Genomic DNA, 11,306 nt, shown 5'->3' on the forward strand with positions numbered 1-11,306 from the left:
TATTAATTTTAATTAAAATTTATTAATTTTAAAAAGTACATTGAAACTCAAAAAATGATTTAATTAACACTATAAAGTTACAGAACTCAATAACATTAAAAATATAGACCAAACTTTATTTTCAATGACTTGATTAGATTCTTCTTTACATATATAATATTTTTATAAATTATTTAATTAAGAAAATAAACTCCAAATTAAACAAAACGTGTTTGGCTTATTAACGAGTTTAGTAATTTTTAAAAATAACTCAAAATTCAAATAATGATCCAATTAATATAAAAAATTTATGAACAAAAATTAGTCAAAAACGATTTTATTGTTATCATTATTTTTTACTTAAAAAAAATAGTTATATCATAACCAAAGATTTCAATATGCAAAAAACTATCATTAGATTCAATAATGGACTTTTATTTTGAATTTGAATATTATTTAATTATTAATATCAATGAATCATATATGAACGAATAGTGATAAATGGAGGAAGAATACTCCATCATGTGAATGCTATAAATTGATGCATGTGAGTTTGAACATCCCTCTATATTAATAGATGAACATGTAAGAAATGTGAATAGCAATGCATGTGCTCCACAACTTTTAATGGCATTTAAATGGGTCATCTTATCTTTTCCGTTTTTATAGTTACATATGCTATCTAGAAATAGGGTAGCTGATAGAGTTATGGAGGAAAATTTCTTCAACACCATAAACCCATCACCATAGGTAGTGATAACAAATAGTATTGTGCGAACAAAAACTTTCATACAAACAAAATTAGTTTACGGACATAAAGGAATAAAACAAACCATATAAAATTATGTAAGGTTTTAACATGATTCAATAAATTACGTCAATATGCATGGATAAGAGATAAGAGAGAATCATTCCACTCTATTATAAAAAATATTACAAAGAGTAAAAACTAGATGCAACTATCAAGTTTCGGAAACATCTTATATTTCCTCATTTCTTCATCAAATATCTCTACGTGAGCTGAATTCTACATTCCCACTAACCAGAGATTTCATTTCTAGGTGGGCATTTATTTTTTGTTTGTCTTCCTTTTATTTTTCCCTCAGATGTGTGGCAGTTGTTCTCAGTTTTCACATCCATCCATTCATTCGGTAAACATAGTTTAATAAATAGAAATTTTGAATTGCTCCTACTTGGATTGAAAAGATAAATCTGCACCTGCTGATAAATGACATGTTTGAATGAAGACTTGTGTGAAACTTTTTTGTTCCTTTCCCTGAAGGGAAAGATGTTGCGTGGAAACTCTACCCTGGGGTGAGTTGTTTAGGAAGATCAACGACACACAAGGGGTGGTTGAGTTGGTCGTATCGAGGGTTATGGAGAAACTCAATGTTGTGCTGATTCAAGAACCAGTAATTTTGGTTGGAGTTGAAGAAGAGGTCCAATGGATCCAAAGGAAATTGATGGGTCTTGGGGTTACTCATCGCTATGACTTCACAGAGGAATTAATGGACATTGCCTACAATTTTGAAGATGTGATTGATGACCTTATACTTAGAACAGTTGCAAAACAAAGAAGAGGAAATTGGGAGAGATGCATTTTATTAGTTAGAATTCACAAGAAGCTGGAAATGATCAAGTCTAAGATCTCTCATCCTCCTGCCCGAATAGCTGTACCATATTCTTTGGAAATTCCTGAATACTTGGAAGAAATGGAGTGGTCATCCATGTTCTCAATACATGGCCAGAACCTGACAAACACAGTTGTTTCCTAGTGGAAGAGAAGGTGTCAGCTCTGATAGCTCTAGAGGCACTTCATCTAGATGCTAAGAAGAAAGTCAGGCGGGTGTAAGATATTTACATAATCACATAGATTAATCATACATGATTAAAGGATACTAACAATAGGAAATCACTATAAAGAACATACCTGTTTGAGTCATCATAAAAAACCGTGATTGATTGTTGCAACCAAGTCTTCTTCTCTATGACCTTGATAACAACTATGGTGGCTCGATGGGAAAACAGAAAATACCCTTTTTATCTAGATTAAAGAGGGGACTTAGCATAACTCAATATTTGGTTCTCATTGGGCCCTCCCATAATGGGCTTCAATGAGACCCATAGCCTACACTTGCCACTCAACTGAGCTTCTACTCAAAAGATGCAAAACCCAATCCAAAATGTGATCGCTAGTTAATTGGGTTCATTATACAATAGACTATCCATTAACTCATTTTTGCAAATACAAATTATTCAATTAATGTTAGCCCATATAAAAAAATTTCCAACATTCTCCCACTTGGGCTACATTAATTGTTTTTGAGGATTCATTAAATTCATTTTAAAATAAGACTCTCAAGTTAAGTACATAAAAGTTTATTTTGTGTGGCCACACTTTTTTTTTTTTAAAGAAATGATATTCTATAAGCAGCATCTTGTTAAACTTATCCAGTCCAACATGGTCTTAATATTGGATTATGATGGTCTATATGTTAATCTCAACAAACATAATGCCCCTTATAGTCACGAATATTTATAACCATATCGACATGGATCGTAAACCCAGTAGTGTAGAAAGAAATCAATGCCAACATGTGATCATCATCTATATGCATTGTTTCTTATCCGTCCTCATTACAATTTACCAGCAAAATGAAATTGTAATTGCAATTTCTCAATAAAATGAAATTGCTGCAATTTCTAAACAATATGAAATTGCTTGACTTTAACAAGTCATATGTCACCAACAATGCACCACAAGATCTCAAAATAGTGGTATTTGTGACATCCAATAGTATACAACTGTAATTCTTAAGGTTCAATATCTCAAGATACCATGTTGTATGTAATTCAATTACGACATGCTATAATATAATACTTAATTATGATGATCATAATAAAAAGATTTTAATTTTGCACATCGTGGAATAATAATGATCAATGTTTACACAAAACAATAATTGAAATAAGGGAAATCACAAAAGCTCCCACTAAACCAAAGAATCAAAAGACTTAACGACACCCATATTCACAAAACCTGTGGTTAGAGGATCAGCTAGCATGGACTCAGTTCTTATGTGCTCAATCACAATATCTCATTTCTTCACTAAGTCTTTGACTCTAAGGTACTTGATTTCCATATGCTTAGAACCCGTACTAATCTTATTGTTCTTAGAGTAGAACACAGCTACATTATTGTCACAATAAATCACAATGAGTCGAAAGATGGAATCAACGACTTGCAACTCTGAAATAGGATTTCTTAGCCAAACAGCTTGAGATGATGCACCATAACAAGCTACAAACTCAACATACATGGTCGAGGATGTAATTAGGCTCTGTTTGACACTTTTCCATGAAATGGCTCCACCAGCTAACATAAAAATGTATCCTAAAGTAGATTTGTGATCGTCAGGACAACCACTAAAATCAGAATTTGAGTATCCAACTACCTCGAGATTATCCACCCTATTATACACAAGCATAAAATCCTTCGTTCTTTGTAGATATCTCATGACCTTCTTTGCAGCAACCCAATGATCATGTCTAGGGTTCGATAAATATCTACCAAGAATAGTAACAATGAAGGCGATATCAGGTCTCGTACATACTTGTGCATACATCAAGCTACCAATGGCACTAGCATAAGGAATAGTGTTCATGGTATCCCTTTCCAAATCATTCTTTGGACACTGTTCATTACTGAGTTTATCTCCCTTCACAACAGGTACATCACCTATTTTGCACGTCTGCATATGGAATCTTTTAAGCACACGATTGATATAGGCTCTCTGAGATAGTCTAAGGAGGTTTTGAGATCTATCACGATAAATCTCAATACCCAGCACAAAAGATGTTTCTCCAAGATCCTTCTTGTTAAAATTAGCAGACAAAATACGCTTGGTATCATTCAAGAGATTCACATCACTACTAGCAAGTAGAATGTCATCGATATAGAGAACCATGAAAATGTACTTGCTCCCATTGACTTTCATGTAAACACACTAATCAAACTTATTATCTATAAAACCAAAAGACGTCACAATTTTGTCAAATTTCAAGTACCATTCACAAGAAGCTTGCTTGAGGCCATAAATTGACCTTTTCAATCTACATACCATGTTCTCTTTTTCATTTTCCTTAAATCCTTCAGGTTGTGACATGTAGACCTCCTTACTCAAATCACCATTGAGAAAAGCTGTCTTGACATCCATCTAATGAAGCTCTAAGTCAAAATGAGCTACCAATGCCATAATTAGCCTAAAGGAATCTTTTGTAGAGACTGGTGAGAAAGTCTCTGTGAAATCAATGCCCTCTCGCTGTGTATACCCTTTAGCAACCAACCGAGCCTTATATCTTTCAACATTTCCTTTGTTGTCTCTTTTGGTCTTGTATACCCATTTGCGTCCAATGGGTTTATATCCTTTGGGAAGATCAACAAGTTCCCAAACATCATTGTCTGACATAGACTGCATCTCATCTCTCATGGAAATCAACCATTCATTTGCCTTATCACTACTGAGAGCTTCACGATAAGTAGTAGGGTCCACTTCTTCTCCAATGTCATACTGTCCCTCTCCAAGGTAAAGATAATAATCGTTAGATAAGGCAGGTAAGTCTTCTAGTTCTTTGTGATCTCCTCATTTCCACAACATAAATCTCATCCACAATAAGGTTTATTTCGACAGTGGGGAAATTGACAGTAGCAACTCCTTATTGAATCCCAGAATCAAAAGCTCCAACATCAAGGTTAACATTCGAGACTAGCAAAGGTAAAGAAATAACATCCATGGGTTCCACTCTTTCATCGGATTGAGAGGGTATACTATTAGCAACATCCAACTCTAAAAACTTTGCCACTTGAGACTCAACAACTCTAGTGCCACGAGGCAAACAATAAAACTTGTATCCTTTTGAGTGACTAGGATACCCAATAAAGTAGCACCTAGTAGTTCTCGAATCCTTTTTCTATAAAGAAGGATCATAGATTTTCACCTCAACTGGACATCCCCATACTTTAAAATGATTCAAATTGGGTTTTCTGTCTATCCATAGTTCAAACGGTGTTTTAGGAACAGACTTACTAGGAACATGGTTCAGAATGTAGGTTGCTGTTTTAATGGCTTCACCCCATAAGTATTCTGGAAAATTTGATCTACCCATCATGCTCCTCTTCATTTCCATAAGAGTGCGGTTGCGCCTTTCTACCACGCCATTTTGTTTAGGACTACCAGGCATAGTATACTGAGCAACAATACCATTATCTTGTAAGTACCTTGCAAAAGGTCCCTTTTGCTGTCCAGTATCACCATGCTTCCCATAATACTCACCACCTCGATCAGATCTCATAATTTTGATGACTTTCCCTAGTTATTTCTCAACTTCAGTTCAGAAGACTTTGAACATTTCAGGAACATTTGCTTTTTCTTTGATAAAAAAATACATAGCCATAACGGGAGAAATCATCAATGAATGTCATGAAGTACTTGTTGCCACACAAGGTAGTGGAATAAGGTCCACTAATGTCTGTATGAACAATCTCCAACAAATTTTGACTACGAGTTGCACCCTTTTTTCTTATCCTTTGTCAATTTTCCTTTCACACAATCAACACAAATTTCTAAGTCATCAGAATCAAGGCGGGGAAGAATCCCAAAACTAATTAAGCGTTCTACTCATTCTTTAGAAATGCGCCCCAAACGCTTATTCCATAACAATGGAGATCTTTCCTTAGTCAAAGGTTTTTTAGCAACATTGTAAGAACAAGTAGATAACAATGATAATCTATAAAGCCCGTCAGATAAAACACAATTGCCAATCACTTTAGAGTCATAAATCACATCAACTCTTTTATTTGCAAAAGTGAAACTATATCCAGCTTTATCAAGTACTGAAAGGGAAATTAAATTCCTTCTAAATGAAGATACACAAAAAACATTGTCCAAAACAAGCTAAAAACCAGAATCTAATTCTAAAATAGCAATCCCAATATGCTCAACATCAATCCCGATGTCACTGCCAACTTTAAGCTTTGACTCTTTTTCACTTGGCTTCCTCAGATTTCTTATCCTCTGTAAAGAAGTTTCAACATGAACAGTAGCACCACTGTCAAGCCACCATGAATCTAAAGGAACATTAACTAAATTAGATTCAAAACAGACATAGGCAGATAACATACCCTGTTCCTTTTTTTTCTTCTCTAGCCAATTCTTAAACTTAAAGCAATCAACCCTCTTGTGACCCTTTTTGTTGCAGTGATAGCACTTAAGGTCTGTGTTCTTGGCATTTCCATTCTTCTGCTTTTCACTCCCACTCTTCTTGAAATTCTTGTTTTTCTTATGACTATGGAAGTTGGGTTTTCTAGCCTTTTCAACTATCTTTTGATTATTCGGTTTTCCAAGAGCAATGGGATGAGCAAATTCATTCTTTTCTCTTTTCAACTTTTCTTCCTCAGGCACACACTTAGTGATCAGGTCATTCACACCCCAAGACTGATTCAGGGTGTTGTATGCAGTCTTGATTTGGCTGAAAGAAGATGGCAAAGTATTGAGGGCTTGATGAACAATGAACTTATTGGGAATGGGAATGTCTAGTGCTTTCAATCTAGTTTGAAGATGCACCATTTTCAGGATATACTCACGAACCCCTTTCATATCATCATATCTCATATTCATCAATTCATCCATAAAATGGCCAACTTCGGCATTGTCAGATGTTTGGTATCTATTTGCCACAACAACGAGAAATTCCTTAGCATTGTTGCTTTCAGGTATTCCTTCAAGGAGATGCTCAACAATGGACCTCTTGATTGAAATGAGACTCAAACGGTTCGATCTTTCCCATTTCGCATAATGAGCTCTCATAGCTTCAGTGCTTTCATTAGTAAGCTTAGAAGGTTCATCTTCGCGTAGAGCCATGTCCAAGTCCATCATTCCTCAAACAAACTCTATTTCTGATCTCCATCTCTTATAGTTCGACCCACTTAGAATTTCAATTGTAGCATTATTGTTGTTCACAGCAAAGGAAACCGATTGACAAAATTTTGCAACTAGATCAATTATGAGCAATAGGTAAAAAACTTAAATAAGCATAAGCAATACAATACAAGAATCAATTGTACTATCATAAACTCCCCTTTGGGCAGAGTCCACAATAAACAACTATTCTCTAAGCATGAAGATCAACAAATAATTCATTAAAATTTATTTCATTTGGGCAAATAAATTTATCAAATTATTTATCTCATTCAATATCCTCATGTTGTTAAATTAATTTGCACAATAACCCCCTTTGGGTAGGCGATTGTACAAATTAATCTAAAATTTTCCCCATCAACAAAATAGGAACTCATAAACTTGCAAATTTTGATGGTTAAATCACTTTGGTGAAATAACCTCAACAATTCACATGAAACATTCCAAAATTGGGTAAATTAAAAACAATATTGCCCAACAACAATAGTGCATATTAGTGATATAAATGCATATGATCAGTTATAGTTGCAAGAATTTGAACAACATTTTTTTTTATTACACTTTAAACTAATTATTTAACTAGTTTATGTGATTTAGTCCAAGTAGGAGAGTATGCTTGAAAAAGTTTCAATCTAGAGAGAGTGAGTACTACACTCCTATTCCATATATATTAGCATAATTTCTGGTAAATTCTCAACAGAAAATTATACCAAAAAATAATTTTAAGCTAATTAAATCACATAAATAAGTAATAATTATTCAATAAATATTTTGACCCCCAAAAAATAAAATAATATATCCAGAAAAATAGATTACAAAAAAACGAGCGTACAAGAAAAAACGGGGCTCAAAACGGACACTGGATGAGGTTACACATGCCTCACACACTTGACCCGCGAGTGGGGAACGTGTGGCACATGTGGCACGTGTGGCATGTGCTGGAGGTCATCTTCAACCTCCAGCACTGGGTCAAAAATTCTGCAATACGAGTCAAATGACCTGGTTGCAACCCGGATTACAAATAATTGAATAAAAAAGGTTTTTTTTTTATATCAAGATCTTGAGAGGTTTTAAACTTTAGGTTGTTTCTAACAATTCTAGGACATTTAATCATAAATAAAAAATAAAAAAAATAAAAATAAAAAACAACTTAAAGATCTCCATAATTGATTAACAAAATTCGGTTTTTCATACCTCCATAGCCAAGATCGAAAAACTCTATTTTAACACCTATTTCGGCCTCATTTTACATGTATTTTTACCTTAACAATATAAGAAATCTCTCTACCACAATTAATTAAACAAAAAAACTTCTCAATCTTGCTCATTTTTTAAAAAATATAAAACAAATTTTCTATGGTTCATACCCATATTTTCGAATTTTCAATTTTCACCAAATTGAGCAAAAAAAAAAAAAAAAAAAAAACGAAATTGATGCTACATATCAACTACAATATATGTAAACAACAAAATCTAAGAGTTTAATTTGAGTAAAACACAATAATTTGAACAAATAAATTTTTTTTCTTGAATCTTTAAACAAGAAAATTCCGAAAATTGAAAAACTTAATTGCTCCCAATTTAAGCAACAAAATTGCACATATGATATATCAATTTGAAGCTTGTGACAAGAGGAACAAAAGGCCTAAAGTTTCACAATCAAAAGAAACTAAAAAAAACATACACATTCATGGATCACAGATCAGCTCCGAAAATAAAATAAAATAAGAAACTAAAAATTTTATTTTCGATTTCCAATTGTAGATCCTAAATTATGTAAATCTGGCTCTAATACCACATGTAGAATATTTGCATAATCACATAAACTAATCATACATGATTAAAGGATACTAACAATAGGAAATCACTATAAAGAACATACCTATTTGAGCCATCATAAAAAATCGTGATTGATTGTTGCAACCAAGTCTTCCTCTCTATGATCTTGATAACAGCTATGGTGGCTCGATGGGAAAACAGAAAAGACCATTTTTATCTAAATTAAAGAGGGGACTTAGCATAACTCAATATTGGGTTCTCATTGGGCCCTCCCATAATGGGCTTCAATGAGACCCATAGCCTACACTTGCCACTCAACTGAGCTTCTACTCAAAAGATGCAAACCCAATCCAAAATGTGATCACTAGTTAATTAGGTTCATTATACAATAGACTATCCATTAACCCGTTTTTGCAAATACAAATTATTCAATTAATGTTAGCCCATATAAAAAAATTTCCAACAGCGGGTACTAGACAAATTCAAGTCCTTGGATAGTTTTCGGAAAGGCTTAAAATCAGTAGAAATAGATGATAGAGAAATGGTTTGGATGGAGGAGTTGTCCCATTAAATATAAGATAGTTGAAAGTAAAGTTTTTTTTACTTAAAACTTATTTTTTATATAATAAAGGGTTAATTTTATTGAGACCCGTTGAGGTCTAGTGTAAATATACTAAACCACCACAAGTTTCAAATTTTGTCAATTAGCATCCCTATAAATGTATTTCACATATAATTTTTTTTAAGGAATAAAATTTGGTTTTTAGAGAATTGTTAAACACTCTTATCTAAAATATTTTTACTTAAGACATCTCTAAAACATAAATAAAATAAATTTATAAGGGTGTTAATTAATGAAATTTGAAACCAATGGTGGTTTAGCATATTTACATCAAACCTTAGGGTCTTAATGAAATTAATCCTATAATAAAGGCTTAATGTTAAGACTTTGATGGACCTACTTGTTATTCTTCTTCATGTAAAAATTTTAGTAGTTAATGAAAACATGACAAATATTAAGTTCTATAATTCAAAATATACTATCAAGCTATATTTTCTCCATGATTAAAACAAAATATAAACTCACTTAATTTGAACAATTAAATAAGATTAAATCATGAAAATTAAATATAAAAAGGAAAAAGATTGGATAAATTAATAGGGAAAAATAAGTATGAAAATTAAATAAGATTTTATTTATTTTTATAATTTTAGTTAAATATTATATTCTTAGTACTTAATGGTAAGTGACATTTTTTTAGTAATAATATTTAGTTACCTCTACTTTTATATTTTTTTTAGAGAGGGCAAATTTTCCATTTTTGATTTTTATTTTGCTAAAAATTCTTAACATGTAAGGGATTTTTCTTTTTTTCTTTTTTTTTTCTTTTTTTTTTTTTTTTTTTTTGGGAATTTCGAGGGGGGCACATGACCCCAGTCTTACTTGGCTCCGCTAGTGCTTTTGCATTTTGTTGTAAAAAAATAGTCAATATTTAACTGCTTCCTTTAAAAATTAAATAAAATTATTAGTTCACATGTTAAATCAATGAAAAGAAAAAGAAAAGTTTAACTTTGACATATTAATTAATAAATGATAATCGACAGGCTTAATGGCTAATTTAATAGCCAATAGTGCAACATTGAATAATGAATTTTTTATTTAGTTGCATAAACAATAGATCATATTGAAAGGAATCATCTTCACCTGTATCATATTCAAATGAATGTTATATATATATATATATTGTTATGGTGTGTGCATGTTAGAATAATATTAATGGTTAAATGAATGGTCCTCATCTAATATACGTATGGTGTGATTACCTTACCATCATTATTTAAATGGATGATCCTAATATGATAGCTATGTTGAATTGTGATCAAGTCTGAATCAGTTATGTCATACTTTGCTTACGATGTCGATGGTTGAACTCCCCGCCAAACTCGTGAGGATTAAGTTACCTAAGTCAACTAGTAGGGGTTGAAGGGGGCAATGCCCCATAGAGAAGTTTTTTTTATGTGATGAATGATGAGTTTATTCCTATTATATATTTAACCATTTTATATTTTAGCTAGTTTTGCTTTTACACAGTAAAGATAGAATTGAAAGGTTTTTTTAGAGTTTCATCATTGTGATCTTATTTTCTCTTGATTAGTGGGTTCTTGAGTATTGCAAGACTTCGTGGAGAGATCACATTGATAATCAAATCATGTTAAAATTTCATTTTTTTTATTTTTTTTTTCTATTGGTGTCTATGGTTTGATTAACAAGCTAGGGTTGTGGTAATTGGAATAATTTTATTTAATAGCATTATCAATGAATCATATTTAAATGAATGATCTTCATATCATGTTCATGTGAGTGGATTCCCACCACCACATTCAAATGAATTGGAATCCCACTATAATATTCATATGATTGGGAACCACGCCATCCCCAACAGTGGGAACTTCCCATGCTTTCATGGTCTCCACTGTTTGAATCTTGGCCCTGCAAGCTTGAATACAAGCTCTCTGCTCATTCAAAAAGTCTGTTCAATCTCCATGTAATCACAAAGCAAACATCCCATA

The sequence above is a fragment of the Vitis vinifera genome, chromosome 5, assembly GCF_030704535.1.
Source record: "Vitis vinifera cultivar Pinot Noir 40024 chromosome 5, ASM3070453v1".
In the NCBI taxonomy this organism is placed as follows: Eukaryota; Viridiplantae; Streptophyta; class Magnoliopsida; order Vitales; family Vitaceae; genus Vitis; species Vitis vinifera.